At 51.7% G+C, this 16,487-nt stretch overlaps 1 long non-coding RNA gene across 2 annotated transcripts; it reads left to right on the top strand.

Annotated features, from left to right (window-relative positions):
• Positions 1 to 10,859: 10,859 nt before the first annotated feature.
• LOC134737958 (uncharacterized) lies at positions 10,860 to 14,957 on the top strand. Of its 2 annotated transcripts, XR_010123438.1 has the most exons (5): positions 10,870 to 10,946; positions 11,399 to 11,443; positions 12,070 to 12,225; positions 13,957 to 14,073; positions 14,161 to 14,957. It is a non-coding gene; the product is annotated as an uncharacterized LOC134737958 (long non-coding RNA). The 2 variants fall into 2 exon arrangements; XR_010123439.1 differs by lacking the exon at positions 11,399 to 11,443 and having other exon boundaries at positions 10,860 to 10,946.
• Positions 14,958 to 16,487: the final 1,530 nt, after the last annotated feature.

The raw sequence follows: 16,487 nt of genomic DNA on the forward strand, positions 1-16,487 counted from the left end.
CTGAGCCTGTCAGTGGATCAGATAAGGCTAAGCTGGGAGCACCCTGACCCTATTCAGCAGAGATGCAGCTCTAGGAATGAGAACAAGGACCTGCTTCTTCTCAGATTCTTCCAGATGACCAGCAGTGACAATTTTAGACACACTGTGTTAATAAATGACAGAACCTGAAGAAGTCATAGGAAAGAAACTTGAGCGGTATACTCAGAATGCTGAGCCCTGCATTTTGCAGACCGCTAAGGCTATAGACAAATTTGATATTTCATGTTAGACATTTGATGCCTTTTGGATGTCTGATGACAGTCGTGCATTTCTATATAATCAGAAAAATATTAGATTGTAATTGTGAATTTGCATATTTTAGATTGTAGAAAAGTAAATATAAAATTATATGCTCTTTTTTTTTTGAGACAGTCTTGCTATGTCACTCAGGCTGGCGTCCAGTGGCACAATCTTAGCCCACTGCAACCTCTGCTTCCTGGGTTCAAACAATTCTCATGCCTCAGCCTCCCAAGTAGCTGGGACTACAGGCATGTACCGCCATGCCTGGCTAATTTTTTTTCTTGTATTGTTAGTAGAGTTTTGTCACGTTGGCCAGGTTGGCCTCGGACTCAAGTGATCTGCCAGCCTCCGCCTCCCAACGTGCTGGGGTTACAGGCATGAGCCGCTTTACCAAGAAATTGCTTCTCTTTTAATCCAGAAAATGTTGTAGGCTCTCACTCTTCCAGCCTGAACCCATGGAGTACTACTATCCACAAACCATTAGTAGCACTCCCTGTGGGAAAATGTCTATACATTTTTACAGTTTGATATAATTATAGTAAAATTACTATGCAAGCTGTTTACTTTTAATATTTCTACATAAAATTTAAGTCAAGATATATTAAATGGTAAATGATTGTACTTATTTATTGACCTGTCTCATGTTTTATTTCATTTTAAACATCCTGAATTTATATTTTATTGTATTTTATACATTTCAATTGATTGTACTGTATTGCAGGATATGACTACAACACAGTGTATTTGTTATATTTGATGTATATTCTACTTGTATTTTGTACTGAGATCATACAATCTTTCATTATCTAAGTGTATTAATGACTTGTTTGGTTGCTTTATAATTTTCACTTTATGTAATAATGAAATAAACATTAATGTTATTTGGAATTTTAAATTTCTTTCATATGGAATTTGTATTTAATAAAGATGTGAAAAAGAAAATGTCTTATCTTCACTTCTGCATCATCCTAACCCTGACCTCCCCACAGTCCACAGCTCTTGTCATAGTCAGGGAATAGTGTTCTGTCACTACAGGAAACGGGGCCAATTCAATGGTAATACTCAGATATAAATTGGAGATAGAGAGATTTTATTCTCGAGCACTGCAATAGAAAAGAATCACAGTAACGCGAGTCACACAATTTTTGGGTTGACACGGCTTATGAGTTATGCTTACACTACGCTGTAGAATAACTCTGAAATAAATTTATGTCTATTAAACAAATGCACATACATAAATAACATGTCTAAATAACAATATACATATCTTAATGAAAATGAACTTCATTGCTAAAAATGTTAACACACAGATACACACAGTGGGATCATATAATGTTGAAAAATAGAGATGGGGAGAGGAACAGAAACAGAGAGAAAAGGAGGAATGGAGCGAGAAAAGGACAGATGGACAGAGGGACATTGGAAAGGAGAAAGTGGGGAGGGGGGAGGAAGGGAGGTAGGGAGGGGGGAGGGAGGAAGGGAAGGACAGAGAGAGAAAGGGAGCAAGAGACAGAGAGAGCAAGGCAGAGAGAAAAGCGGTCTTCTGCCTCCAGGACCAGCAGGACCTCGCGCTCCCGGAAAATGTTGGGTGCCCAGTGCAGGCTGAGTGCTTGGTCCACAGCCGCGTCTGCCTGCGGGGCGCTCACGGGCCCTCCGGATCGCCCGCCTGGGTCACTTCATCCCGGAGGGATTCGGACGAATTCCGCCTCCCGAGGAATGAGCGAATTGCCCAGAGAGCAATGAGCCAAGACTCGGGTGATTGTCCGTTTTTCATCCACGTGGTTCACAGATGAGATAGCCCCACCTAGAGCCTGCAACAGAGCGCGAGGGGGATAGTCCCGTCCACATAGGAGTCACACTCAGGCCCACCCCTTTGCCCTCTGCAAGGGGGCCTGTTGCTGTCTCTGGCCCCGGAAAGCGTGACCATGTTGACTGTTTGTTTCCCGAGCTCAGTGGGGACCCAGAAACCTCCAGCGAAGAGTGGAAAAGCAGCATCCTGTCTTCGCTCTCCTTTCCAGTTTCTAAACAGGCCACAGTGGAGACTTCCCTTGTTGCAGGAAACAGGAATCCGTGGTCAGGCCGTGATGCACGGGACGTTTCTTTTCTCTGTAGTTTCGCTCTCGTTTTCTACATGAAAATGAACGAGATCCACACCCCTGCGTGTGTGAGACTATCACGGCAACGGCGACATCCACAGGCATTACCGCCTTCACGGAGAGGGCCTGGAAAACTCAAGACTGTCATGGAAGTTCAGTCCCACACTCCACCCTTCAGGGTGGTTTCTGCCTGAAAACTGGGAGTCAAGACAGCGGCTTCCAGTTTCCATAGAATTACTGGAGAACCTCAGAGAGCCAGCCCCAAAGCCCCTCTTTCCCCTCCAGTCTGGCCCTACACCCACCCACCCCACAAGGCCCTGGTCCCTGTGGTTTTCGGCTTCGGAGGGCGGGCTACCCCGGGACCTTGGGCCCCGAGCTCATGCATGTTCATAACGGGGTGGAGGTGGTACGTCTTTCTAAGGGCCTCCTGGCTGCACCTGCGCCCAGTGCACAGGCCGGCTGAAGTGCCCGGGAGCCCGCGGGCCTCTCTCTGCCCGTGTCCGTCCGTGAAATTCCGGCCGGGGCTCCCCGCGATGGCTCTCCCGACACCTTCGGACGGCACCCTCCCCGCGGAAGCCCGAGGACGAGGACGGCGAAGGAGACTCGTCTGGACCCCGAGCCAAAGCGAGGCCCTGCGAGCCTGCTTTGAGCGGAACCCGTACCCGGGCATCGCCACCAGAGAAGGGCTGGCCCAGGCCATCGGCGTTCCGGAGCCCAGGGTCCAGATTTGGTTTCAGAATGAGAGGTCACGCCAGCTGAGGCAGCACCGGCGGGAATCTCGGCCCTGGCCCGGGAGACGCGGCCCGCAAGAAGACAGGGGAAAGCGGACCGCCCTCACCGGATCCCAGACCGCCCTGCTCCTCCGCGCCTTTGAGAAGGATCGCTTTCCAGGCATCGCCGCCAGGGAAGAACTGGCCAGAGAGACGGGCCTCCCGGAGTCCAGGATTCAGATCTGGTTTCAGAATCGAAGGGCCAGGCACCCGGGACAGGGTGGCAGGGCGCCCGCGCACGCAGGCGGCCTGTGCAACGCGGCCCCCGGCGGGTGTCACCCTGCTCCCTCGTGGGTCGCCTTCGCCCACGCCGGGTCGTGAGGAACGGCGCTTCCCGCACCCCGCGTGCCCTGCGTGCCTGGGGCTCTCCCCCAGGGGGCTTTCGTGAGCCAGGGAGCGAGGGCCGTCCCCGTGCTCCAGCCCAGCCAGGCAACGCCGGCAGGAGGGATCTCCCAAGCGGCCCCGGCACGCGCGGATTTTGCCTACGCTGCCCTGGCTCCCCCGGACGGGGCGCTCTCCCACCCTCAGGCTCCTCGGTGGCCTGCGCACCCGAGCAAAGGCCGGGAGGACCGGGACCCGCAGCGCGACGGCCTGCTGGGTGCGTGCTCGGTGGGACAGCCTGGGCCCCTGAAGCTGAGTCACAGGGGCAAGGTGTGCTTGCGCCACCCATGTCCCACCGGAGTCCGCGGTGGGGCTGGAGCCCCAGGTCGCCAGGGCGGCGTGGGAACCCGAAGACGGGGCACCTCCGCCTCCGAAGCTCGCGACCCGGGAGGCCTCCTCGTCAAGCACAGATGCCAGCCACGCAGGCGCCTCCCAACCGCTCCAGGAGCCGGGGCGCTCGTCTGCACTCACCTCCAGCCTGTTAGATGAGCTCCTGTAGACCCCAGAGTTTCAGCAAAAGGCACAACCTTTCCTAGGTCCGGTGTCACTGGGGGAAATGAAGGAGGTGTAAGAGCCCGCTCTGCTGGAACCACTCCTCAGCCAGGAAGAACACCGGGCTCTGCTGGAGGAGCTTTAGGACGCGGGGTTGGGGCGGGGGCGGGGGCAGAGCGGCGGCCTCTCTTTCGCGGTGAACCTCTGGCTCGGTATGGAGAGGCGTGTCTTCCCTTCCAGCTCATCTGTCTAGGCTCCCTGAGTTCCAGGTCCGGCGAGAGACTCCACACAGAGGAGGGCTGTCATTCTTTCCTGAGCATCCCCGGGATCCCAGGGCCCTTCCAGGTACCGGGAGGTGGACTGTCTACTGCGCACGCGCGGGTTTGCGGGCAGCAGCCTAGGTTTTCTAGCCAGCCCAGGCGGAGCTCTCATCCCTTTTCCCCCGCGTTCTTCAGTCGGGTTGGCGGAGACCTCAGTCCGCGAAACACTGGGCCGGGACAGAAGCCAGGCCAGTTCTCCTTTCCGGGGCTCAACTCCTCTGCCCCTTCGCTCACTATCACTTGCCAACCCGTGTCCCGCCAGCCTCCTCGCCAGCACCGCGGAGCGCCTTGCAACAAATAAAGACCGGAGACCCCGCGCAAACTGGGGTGCTGCCCTTTCCAGGCAAGAGAGAAGGCAGGCAGAGATGAGGACAGGAACAGAGACAGAGTGGGACGGAAGGATGGAGCTAGGAAAGCATGGATGGACGGAGGGACCCTGGAAAGGAGAGAAAGAGGGAGGGAGGGAGAAAGCGAGGAAAAAATCGGGGGAGGGAGGGAAGAACAGAGGGAAGGATGGACCGAGGGACAAAAGGAGCAAAAAACAGATAAAGGAAGGCAGACAGAAAAACGGTCTTCTGCCTCCAGAACCAACAGCTCCCAGCACTCCAGGAAAATGCTCGGTGACCAGTGCAGGTTGAGTGCTGGGCCCACAGCCCCGTTGGCCGGCGGGGCGCTCAGCGGCCCTCCGGATCGCCAGCCTGGGAGCTGGCTCCCAGCTCCGGATCGTCATCCCGGAGCGATTCAGACGAATTCGAATTCCGTTTCCGAAGGAATGAGCGAATTCCCCAGAGAGCAATGAGCCTGGTGGTTGTCTGTTTTTCATCCACATGGTTCACAGATGACAAATCCCCACGTTGAGCCTGCAACAGAGCGCGAGGCGGATAGTCCCATCCACACGGGAGTCACACTCAGGCCGACTGAAGCGTGATTCTGGATTCCACGTTTCTTTGCCCTCTGCGGAGGTGCCTGTTGCTCAAGTCTCTGCCCGCTCCCCCCTCCCCGAAAGTGTGACCATGTTGACTGTTTGTTTCCCGAGCTCTGTGGGGACCCAGAAATTTCCAGGAATGCGTGGAAGACCAGCATCGTGTCGGTGCTCTACTTTCCAGTTTACAAACAGGCTATATTGGAGACTCCCCATTTTGCAGGAAACAAGAATCCATAGTCAGGCCTTGATGCACGGGACGTTTCTTTTCTCTGTGGTTTCACTCTCTTTGTCTACATGAAAATGAACGAGATCCACACACCTGCGTGTGTGAGACTATCATGGCAACTGTGACACCCACGCGCTGGCAATAGAGTTGGCAGCCTGATCCTGGGACAAAGGTACTGACGGACATCCAGACACACCCCATCACAATCACTAGCAAATCCACTCCCAAACAGACACACACGGGGGCACGCGCGGGAACACAAGCATACACACAGACACACAAAGACACAGACAGCTTGAAGAAGAGCAAGGGACAAAGAGATGGAAAGATAGAAACAGAAGGAGAGAGAGAAACAGCGATAGAGCGAGAGACAGAGAGGGACCGGGGAAACTGCGAGGGAGAGAGAGAGAGAGAGAGAGAGAGAGAGAGAGAGAGAGAGAGCGCGAGCGGGCAAGGTGGAGAGGTAAGTAGAAAAAGGGAGACGGTGAGGGAGCTAGAGAGGGAGAGCAACAGAGCCTTGGAGAGGGAGGCTCTGCTCTGGTAGACAGGGGCCCCTTTGGCCAGGGTAGGGTGGAGGGTGCCTGGGCCGGGCTAGAACAGGGGGGCAGGGCCGCCCACGCGGGAAAACCAAGGGAGCCCTGAGACGTGTTTTTACTTGGTTGGTTGCTTTGGGGGTGCGTTTCGTAGCGTCATTCCTTTGCTGGCTCCTCCCTGTCCTCTTCGTGCTGTGGACCCTGAGAGTTGTCGAGAGCGCCTGTTCCCGTGGCGGGAGCAGTGGCGCCGAGCGTGCCCACGGGCCGAGGCCTGAGTCTCTCTCATGTTCAGAGTGGTATGGCCGTAGACAATGGCAGTGGTGCCTGGCTGGTCCAAGAGCCCGGTCCAGCTATGCCCGCCTGATTCCAGGCGTCACCACCAACCCGGGGCCACGAGGCTGCGATCAGGCACCCCAGAGCCGCTCGCCTGCGGCCGGGCTGCTCTCCCCCTCTATATGCCCAAGCACCACCAGTCGCCGCGCTGCGCTTTCCGCCGGCCTCCCAGAGCGTCCCGCTGTCACCCGAGGCCAGACCAAGCGCGGGACCGCCGAGGCGCCAGAGGCCTCCATCGCCTGCCAGGGCTCTGGATTCTCCAGGCGGCCTCCCTTTAGCTGACACTCCAGGCCTTCCCCTGGCTCTCGAGCTCCGAAGCTTCTAACAGTTGGGGCCTGCTCAGGACGGGGTGTGCTCCCAGGCGTCAGGGCCCAGGGCCGAGGGCCCACGGTCCTGGGATCCCCTCTGGTCCTCCGCCTTGCCGCGGAGAAATTATTTTGATTCCTCGCCGCCCCTCCTGCAAGGCCCCCTCTTGCCCCACACACCTAGATAAGCCAGGATTGCCCAGGAGCAAACAGCCGGCCCAGCCCCGCGGGCCCTTTTTCTCACAACGCCCACACCATTGTCGCTTGTCCTGAGGAAGATCCAGCCCGTGGCCAACGGGGCAGGAAGGCCCTGCTTTGTCCCGCGCTGGCACTAGAGCCCCGGCAGCCTGATCCCGGGAAAGAGGGGCTGATGGACACCGAGACACACCCCAATACCACCACGCGCAAACCCGCCCCCCCCACACACACACATACGCACGGGCGCACGCACGCGCGCCGGCACACACGCACACGGACACGCACGGACACACACACAAAGACAGACAGCTTCAAGGACAGCAAGGGAGAGAGACGGAGAGATAGAAACAAAGGGTGAGACAGAGATAGAGATAGAGACAGAGAGGGTGGGGAGAGACGGAGAGAATGTGACAGAAGAGCTAGAGGTGGAGGGGAAGAAGAGAAAGAGAGAGGGTGAGGGAGCTGGAGAGTGACAGCGATAGAGCCTTGGAGAAAGAGGCTGTGCTCTGGTAGACAGGGAGCCTTTGAGCAGGCCGGGGTGGGGTGGAGGGTGCTTGGGCTGGGCCAGAACAGGGGGGCAGGGCCGTCCAAGGGAGAGGACTAACTGAGCCCTGAGATGTGTTTACTCTTGGATTGGTTGGTTACTTCAGGGGTGCGTTTGGTAGGGTCCTTCCTTCGTCTGATCCTTTCTGTCTTCTTGATGCAGTAGGCTCCGAGAGTTGTAGAGTGCGCCTGTCCATCTGGCGGGAACCAGAACGCCGAGCGTGCTCACAGGGCACAAGACCTGGGTCTCTCTCCTGTCCCCGGGACTGGATTTTACACGAAGTCGGTGGCAATGAAAATCCAAGTGCACAGGGACGGTTTTCCTGGTGGCTGATGAAGGCAATGTCCTTTCCCGGTGGAAAGCAGCCCATGCGTTGTGGAGCGCAGGCGTGCGGAAAAGTCGGAGTAGAGTCAGGGGGCGGTTGGGAAGCACGGCGACAAAAGGGGGAAAGAGGGAGGGAGCGGGGAGCCAAAAGCCTTCAGCACCCAGTATTCCCAGGGGGTCTTGCATCCCAAGTACTAACCAGGCCCAACTCTGCTTAGCTTTCAAGATCAGTCGAGATCCCGTGCGTTCAGGGTGGTGTGGCCATAAAGGCCGGCAGTGGTGCCTGGCTGCCACAAGAGCCCGGCCCAGTCACGCCTGCTGAACTCCAGGCTTCACCGCCACCCCGGGGCCGCGGGGCTCAGATCCGGGGCCCCAGAGCCGCTCCCCCGCGGCCGGGCTGCTCTCCCCATCAAGGCCCCAGCACCGCCGGCAGCCGCGCTGCGCCTTCCGCCGGCCTCCCAGAGACACCCCCCTCGCCTACGGCCAGACCACGCGCCGGACCGCCGTGGCACCGCCCTGCTGCAGCGCAGGAAAGCCAGAGACCTCAGCCCCCTGCCCAGGCTCCAGGCCCACCAGGTGGCCTCCCTTTTCGCAGACGCTCCAGGCCTTTCCCTGCTCGGGAGCTCCCAAGCTTCCAACACATAGGGCCCGCTCAGGACGGGGTGTGCTCCGAGGTGTCAGGGCCCAGAGCCAACGGTCCTGGGTTCCCCTCTGGTCCTCCGCCTTGCCGCGGAAAAATTATTTTGGATCCCTCGCCGCCCCTCCTGCAAGACCCCCTTTTGCCCCACACACCCAGAGCTGTCAGGGCCCTCCAGGGGCAAACAGCCGGCCCAGCCTCGTGGGCCCTTTTTCTCACAACTCCCACACAATTGTCGCTTGTCCCAACGAGGACCCGCCCCGTTGGCCAAGGCCCTGCTTTGCCCCGCGCTGGCACTAGAGCCCCGGCAGCCTGATCCCGGGAGAAAGGGGCTGATGGGACACCCAGACACACCCCACCACCACGAGCAAACCCACCCCGACACACACACAGATACACACGGGAGCACGCGCGCGGGCACACACACACGGAGACACACACGGGCACACACACACGGACACACAAAGACACAGACAAAGATAGCTTGAAGTAAGGGATGAGACCACCCCTCATATTGTCTTATGCCCAGTTTCTGCGTACTGAGAGTATCACAGCAACTGTGACACCCACGCGCTGGCAATAGAGTCAGCAGCCTGATCCCAGGACAAAGGTACTGACGTACATCCAGACACACCCCACCACAATCACGAGCAAACCCATTCCCAAACAGACACACATGGGCGCACCCCTTTTAGTAAAAACTAAAAGGCAGAAATGAAATCCACAGGCAGACAGCCCGGTGCCACACCCTGGGCCTGGTAGTTAAAGATATAACCCTGACCTAATCGGTTATGTTATCTATAGATTACAGACATTGTATAGAAAAGCACTGTGAAAATCCCTGTCCTGTTTTGTTCTGATCTAATTACCGCTGCATGCAGCCCCCAGTCAGTACCCTCTGCTTCCTCAATGGATCACGACCCTCTCACGCAGACCCCCTTAGAGTTGTAAGCCCTTAAGAGGGACAGGAATTACTCAGTCTGGGAGCTCGGTTTTTGGAGAAGTGAGTCTGCTGATGATCCCAGCTGAATAAAGCCCTTCCTTCTACAACTCAGTGTCTGAGGGGTTTTGTCTGCGGCTCTTCCTGTTACAGAAGGAAAGCAAGGGAGAGCGGAATGGAGAGCTAGAACCAGAGGGAGAGAGAGAGACAGCGATAGAGAGAGAGACAGAGAGTGGGGGAGGAGAGAGAGAGGGAAAGAGGGAAAGAGAGCGCGACAGAAGAGCGCGAGGTGGAGGGGGAAATAGAGAAAGGGAGAGGGTGAGGGAGTTGTAGAGCGAGAGCGACAGAGCCTTGGAGAGGGAGGCTCTGCTCAGGTAGACAGGGCCCCTTTGAGCAGGCCGGGGTGGGGTGGAGGGTGCTTAGGCCCGGCTACAACAGGTGGTCAGAGCCCCCCATGTGGGAAAACCAAGCCCTGAGACGTCTTTTATTTTCTTGGATTTGTTGGTTGCTTTGGGGGTGTGTTTCATGGGGTCCTTCCTTTGTTTGCTTCTTTCTGTCTTCTCGGTGCGGTGGCCCCCAGATTTGTAGAGTACGCCCAATCCGGCAGGCAAGAGCCGTGGCTCTGAGCCTGTCCACGGGGCCAGGCCTGGGTCTCTCTTGTGTCCTGGGGACTGGAGTTTACACGAAGCCGGTGGCAAAGTGCACAGGGACGGATTTCCTCGTGGCTGGCGAAGGCAATGTCCTTCCCCCGGGTAAAGCAGCCACGGGTTCCGGAGCGGAGGTCTTGGCTGGCTTCTGTGGGACCCGCTGCCCTTGCCCGCCCCTTCCCCCGGCTTGGACGGTTGTGACGGCGCTGGATGAATTAATTGAATTGCCTGGGCGTCCGGGGAGCAGGAAAGACACCCGGGACCTCAGGGAACCCGCGCCTGCGCCCTGGGGGTGGGTCCCGTCCGCCCGGGTTGGAGCCGGGCTCCTGGTGGGGCTGCAGCGAATGGGAAGAGGTGGGATGCTGCTGCCTGGTGGTGCTGCAGTGGCGGACCCTCAGGGGGAGGTCCTGGGCTTAGGCTGGGGCGCAGGGGCGGACAAGGTGGAGGGAGGGGGGCGGTTGGGAAGCACGGAGGCAAAAGGGGGAAAGAGGGAGGGAGCGGGAAGCCAAAAGCCTAGGGTACCCGCTATTCCCAGGCGGACTCCATCCAAGTACTAACCGGGCCCGACCCTGCTTAGCTTCACGAGATCAGAGGAGATGCGGCGCGTTCAGGGTGGTGTGTCCTAGACGCCCGCAGCGGCGCCTGGCTGCCCCAAGAGCCCGGCCCAGCCACGCCCGCCCGACTCCAGGCGTCACCGCCACCCCGGGGCAGCGGGGCTCGGATCCCGGACCCCCGAGCCGCTCGCCCGTGCCCCCGGGCAGCTGTCTCCCTCTACGCCTGAGCACCGCCGGCCTCCCAGAGCGTCCCGCCGTCGCCGGCGGCCAGGTCTCGCGCAAGACCAATGTGGCGCCGCCCTGCTGTTGCTGGGGGGAGCAGGAGGCCTCGGTCCCCTGCCCAGGCTTCCGGCTCTCGGGGCGGCCTCCCTTCCGCCCGCGCTCCTGGCTTTCCCCCGCTCCCCAGCTCGCAGCTTCCACCACGTCGGCCGGCTCAGGACGGGTGTGCTCATCCCTTCACTTTTTAACTTTTTGTTGTTTCTATTTATATTTTATTATGCTATGTCTTGAAATGTTGTTGTAGTTATTACTTTTGATTGGATATTATTTAGTATTCCTGCTTTGAATAAGAGTAGTTTGCACACCACACAGCTATAGTGTTATAAGATTCTGTTTTGTTTTGTATCCTATTAGCAGTGAGGATTTTTTTTTACCTTTAGATGATCATTTATTGCTCATTAATGTCCTTTTCTTCCTGATTGAAGTACTCTCTTTAGCATTCCTTTAGGACAGATATGGTATTCATGAAATACTTCAGCTTTTGTTTGTCTGGAAAAGTCAGTATTTCTTCTTCTTATTTGAAGAACATTTTCACTGTATATGCTAATCTAAGGTAAAAGTTTTTTTTTCCTTTAGTACTTTAAATATTTATTGCTTCTCTCCCCTGGCCGGTAGGGTTTCCACTGTAAAGTCTCCTGCCAGGGGTGTTGGAGCTCACCGGTATGTTATTTGTTTCTTTTCTCTTTCTTCCTTTAGAACTTTTCTTTATCTTTGACTTTTGGAAGATCTATTGAATGCTTTGAAGTAGTCTTTTTTGGGTTAAATCTGCTTAATGTCCTATAACATTTTTGTAGTTGGTTATGGATATCTTTCTCTAGGTTTGGAAAGTTTTCTGTTATTATCCCTTTGAATAAATTTTTCTACCCCTGCCTCTTTCTCTACATCTTCTTTAAAACCAATAACTCTTAGATCTGTCTTTGTGAGGCTATTTTTCTAGATCCTGTAGGCATGATTTTTTGTTTTTATTCTTTTTCTTTAGTCTCTTCTGACTATGTATTTTCAAATAGCCTGTCTTCAAGCTCTCTATTTCTTCTGCTTGATCCATTCTGCTATTAAATGGTATTAAATGGCTCTAATGTATTCTTCAGCATGCCAATTGCATTTTTCAGCTCCAGAATTTCTGCTGAATTTGTTGTAACTATTTCAATCTCTTTGTTGAGTTTAGCTGATAAAATTTGGAATTTCTTTACTTTGTTATTTTAAATTTCTTTCAGTTTTTTTTTTTTTTTTTAATACAGCTATGTTGAATTCTCTGTCCGAAAGGTCACATATCTCTTTTTCTCCAGGATTTGTCCCCGGTGCCTTATTTAGTTCACTTGGTGAGGTCATGTTTTCCTGGTTGGTGTTGATGCTAGTAGATGTTCTTCAGTGTCTGGACATTAAAATCGTGGCCATGCAGCACCATATGAGAGGTTTAAAAAATAAAATTAAAAAGAGAAAAGGTGAGTATTTATTGTAGTCTTCACTGTCTGGGCTTATTTGTAGCTGTCTTTCTTGGGAAGACTTTTCACATATTTGAAAAGACTTCGGTGTTTTGATCTAAGCCATATCTGCTTTATGGGTACTTTGTACCCAATAATGCTGTAATTCTTCCAGACTCAGAGAAGTCCCACCTTGACAGCCTTCAACAAGATCCAGGAGAATTTTCTGGATTACTAGCCAGAGACTCTTTTTCTCTACCGTTATTTTCTCTCAGAGATACAGAGTCTTTCTCTCTGTTCTAAGTCACCTAAAGCTGGGAGAAGAAAGACACAAGCACCCCTGGCCACCACACTATGACTGCCCTGGATCAGACCTGAAGCTAGCACAGCACCGGGTCTTGCTCAAGTCCTGCTGCATGAACTTTCTGACGACTGCCTATGTTCACTCAAGGCCTTTGGTCTCTACAATTAGCAGGTGGCAAAGCCAGCCAGGCCTGTGTTCTTTCCTTTAGGTCAGTGAGTGCCCTCAGTGCCTGGCTGGGTCCAGAAGTGCCATTCAGAAGTCAGGGAGTAGAGTGAAAAATTTTAGAAGTCCACTTGGCATTCTATTGCATTGCAGCTGATCTGGCACTCAAACCATAAGACATAGTCCTTCCTATTCCTCCCTTCGTTTCCTAAAGGCAGAGTAGCCACCGCCACTTCAGGCCACAATGAGTACTGCCAGGCTACCACCAATGTTCCCAGAAGGCCCAAAGCCTCTTGTCAGCTTGCGATGAATGCTGCCTGGCCTGGGTCTTGCTGTTTTCAGGGCAATGGGCTCCCTACTGGCCCTGGGCAGCTTCATAAATGCCAACCAAGAATCAAGCCCTAGAATCAGGGATTCTGAAATTTTGCTTGGTGCTCTACCCACCTATGGCCTTGCTGGTACCTAAGGGGCAAGACAAAGTCCCCTTTAATTTTCCCTCTACTTTTCCCAAGAAGAAGGAGTTTTGCCTTTTAGCCACCACAGCTGGTAATGTGCTGAGTTCACCTAAGTCTAGCAAGTCTATGAGGGTCATCCAAGGCCCTTGATGTAGTACCTGGGTATGGCTGCTGGTTATTCAGGGCCCAAAGGTTTTCAAGTTTGCAGGCGATAAATCCTGCCAGCACACGGTTCTTTTGTTCAAGGCAGCAGGTTTCCTTCTGGCCCAGGGTGTGTCTAGGAATGTCTAGGAGCCAGAGACTGGAAAGGAGGCCTCAGGATTCTGACCAGTGCACTAACTTGCTGTGATTGATCTGGTGTCCAGGATGAAAGACAAAGTACTCCCTACTCTTTTCCCTCCTCTCCTCAAGCAGAAGGATGGTGTCCCTTTTGGAACCATGAGCTGTGCAGTCTGGTGTTAGCGGAGTGATAATGTCAGAACTCCTTTGGCTGCCCCAGCTGGTGTCTCAGTATGTTGCATGCCCTCCCCACCCCAGTCCACTGTCCCTGGGCCCAGCTCAGCCCTAGGCCTCACCTAAGAGTTGCAGTCCTGATGGCTTAGGCTGCCTTTCAAGTTTTCTTACACACACAGAGTGCAGGAGCACTTAGTTGCCAGGTTTCCAAACACTCAAGTTCCAACCACTGGAATCTGATTCCCCTCTGGCTAGGGCTGGTTTAATTGATCCCTCTGTGGATGGGCATTAACTGCATTTGGTCTGGTGTTCCTCTCTGCTCTAACAGGACAGCACTGAGTTCAGTGCCTCACAATTGCTGTGTTCTCCCTCCCGCAGAACCCAGAGTTGATCTCCGCACCATGCCATCACTGCTGCGGATGAGGAAATGGTGATTTCAGGACTGTTTTTTCTGTCTCTTCAGTGCCTCTTTCAGTGATCTGAGGTTAAAACCAGGTACTTTGAGTACTCACCTGATTTTTGGTTCTTATGAATGTATTTTCTATGTGGATATTAATAGTTGTTCATCTGGTGTCCTTGCAGGAGGGATAATCAGTGGAGCCCTCTTTCTGCCATCTTGCTTTACTCTTACACCCAAGAATCAGAATGCAGAACTTTTAATAAGAAAAGCTTTCAGAACTCAGGAAGGACAAGGAAGACATTCTGGTTCTCCATGCTTAACATTGGACTGTTTCTTCAACTTAGGTGCTTAGCACTGACTAATCAGGGATTATCATAGATAATTTGACTTGAACTATGCTGTTCATTCAAATTCTTTATCTAGACAATTTAAGTACTAGCTGATTTGGCATGAAAATCTGGCAAAGTATTTTCTTGGTATTCAATTGATTTTTATTCTGCTTGAGTTAGCAGTTTTATTAACCAGTCAGTCTCTTCATTAAAGTTCTGGGAATTCTTACCCAGTTCAAATAATGTAATTCTAAAGTTCTCAAAAACCTGTATTCAAGAGTGTTTCTCAGGGTCTTCTCCATCCTTTCATGAACCTCCTTAAAGATACAATATTCCAGGATTTTGCAGGCTTGTAAAGTTTTCAGAAACTGCCTCAGAATTAAGCAATTTACAGTGGAAATGACTTTAAACTATCATAGTTAGACATAATTGGCAAGATAATTTTATTATTTACAGGTGTGTGCCACCACGCCTAGCCTCTAAAGTAAATTTAATAAAACTTTATAAATAAATTTATCAAATGTTATCTTTTAATCCCAGATTTTTGTGAACCTATGCTGTGCATTTTCCCCCAACTTTCTATATTTATCTAGTTTTATGTAGTTTTTTTTTTACTTCTTCAATTTGAAATCTTTAAGTAACTTCAAACTAAAAAAAAATTAAAACACATTTTTATGTCTTTATAAGTTTTATCATCAAAAGCATATGTTCACAAGCCTGTAATCCCAGCACTTTGGGAGGCCGAGGCAGGTGCATCACTTGAGGTCAGGGGTTCAAGATCAGCCTGGCCAACATGGTGAAACTCCGTCTCTATTAAAAATACAAAAATTAGTCAGGTGTGGTTGCGAGCACCTGTAATCCCAGCTACTTGGGAGGCTGAGGCAGGTGAATCCCTTGAACTGGGGAGGCAGAGGTTGCAGTGAGCTGAGATCACGCCACTGCATGCCAGCCTGGGCAACAGAACAAGACTCATTCTCAAAAAAGAAAAAAAAAGCATATCTTGCTTTTTATACACTCTGTATGCAGAATTGTTTCTCTCATATCTAGTAATTAAGTCTTAGGAGCCCCAATTTTCAATGAAAACCCTAAAAAGTGATTTTCAACTGTCTTGTATCAGTATTTTTAGATAAAAACCATTTTATAACTTTTAAGAAATACAGTTCTTCAAATTACTGTTTATTAACAGAACTAAAGATATTTAGGTTTTTATACCATATACAAGTAACATGTCATGGTATATACACCTAAACTATTTTTTAATGGTTAATATTTCACTATTTTAGCTTACAAATGACTCAAGATATTTTTTTGGTTATGTATTACTTAATTTAACGCGATTTTAAGATTTTAAATTAATGAACAGAATTTTGAAACTGTGACACAGGTAGCATCCGTAATGTCTTCCCTCAGTAATTCTAGGTCCCAAGTAGCCACATGGCACCCAGGAAAACTATGAATATCAGGGCATGCCTGAGTCCATTAGGACTAAAGACAAAGCTGTGAAGGCTATAACTGGAGGATCCAACCCTGCCTAAATTAGCCAGGAGGCAAAACAGGAAAAGCACAGAAAGAAGGGGCCGATTGCTTGATTCTGGCTTGTAGCTGCTGGTCTAGGCACTGAGAACATGTCTCCATACTTCATCATGGTCACCTATCAAGACCCGTGAATCTAGAAACTTTCAACAAAAGACATAAGCTCACAGTTAAATCAAGCAAGTATCTAATTATTTTTAATGGATAATTGTAAAGCTATTTCTATTTAACTAACGATTTAAGAATGAGCTTTATTTACAAAATATTATCATATAACATGTAACACATATAGACATACAAACACACAGGAGCAGATCTTACAGCTTTCATAAAGGATTTAAAAAATTTTTTATTTTAGGTTTGGGGGTACATGTGAAGGTTTGTTACATAGATAAACTCATAACACAGGGGCTTGTTATACAGATTATTTCATAACACAAGTATTAAGCCCAGTACCCCATAGTTATCTTTTCTGTTCCTCTCCCTTCTCCCACCTTCCCTGCTCAAGTAGACCCCAGTGTCTGTTGTCTGTTGTTTCCTTCTTTGTGTTCATAAGTTCTGATTATTTAGCTCCCACTTACAAGTGAGAACACGTAGCTGCATAGTATTCCATGGTGCATGTGTTTGTTCTGTGTAGGAAACGTGTG

Source organism: Pongo pygmaeus, chromosome 13, assembly GCF_028885625.2.
Source record: "Pongo pygmaeus isolate AG05252 chromosome 13, NHGRI_mPonPyg2-v2.0_pri, whole genome shotgun sequence".
Lineage (NCBI taxonomy): Eukaryota > Metazoa > Chordata > Mammalia > Primates > Hominidae > Pongo > Pongo pygmaeus.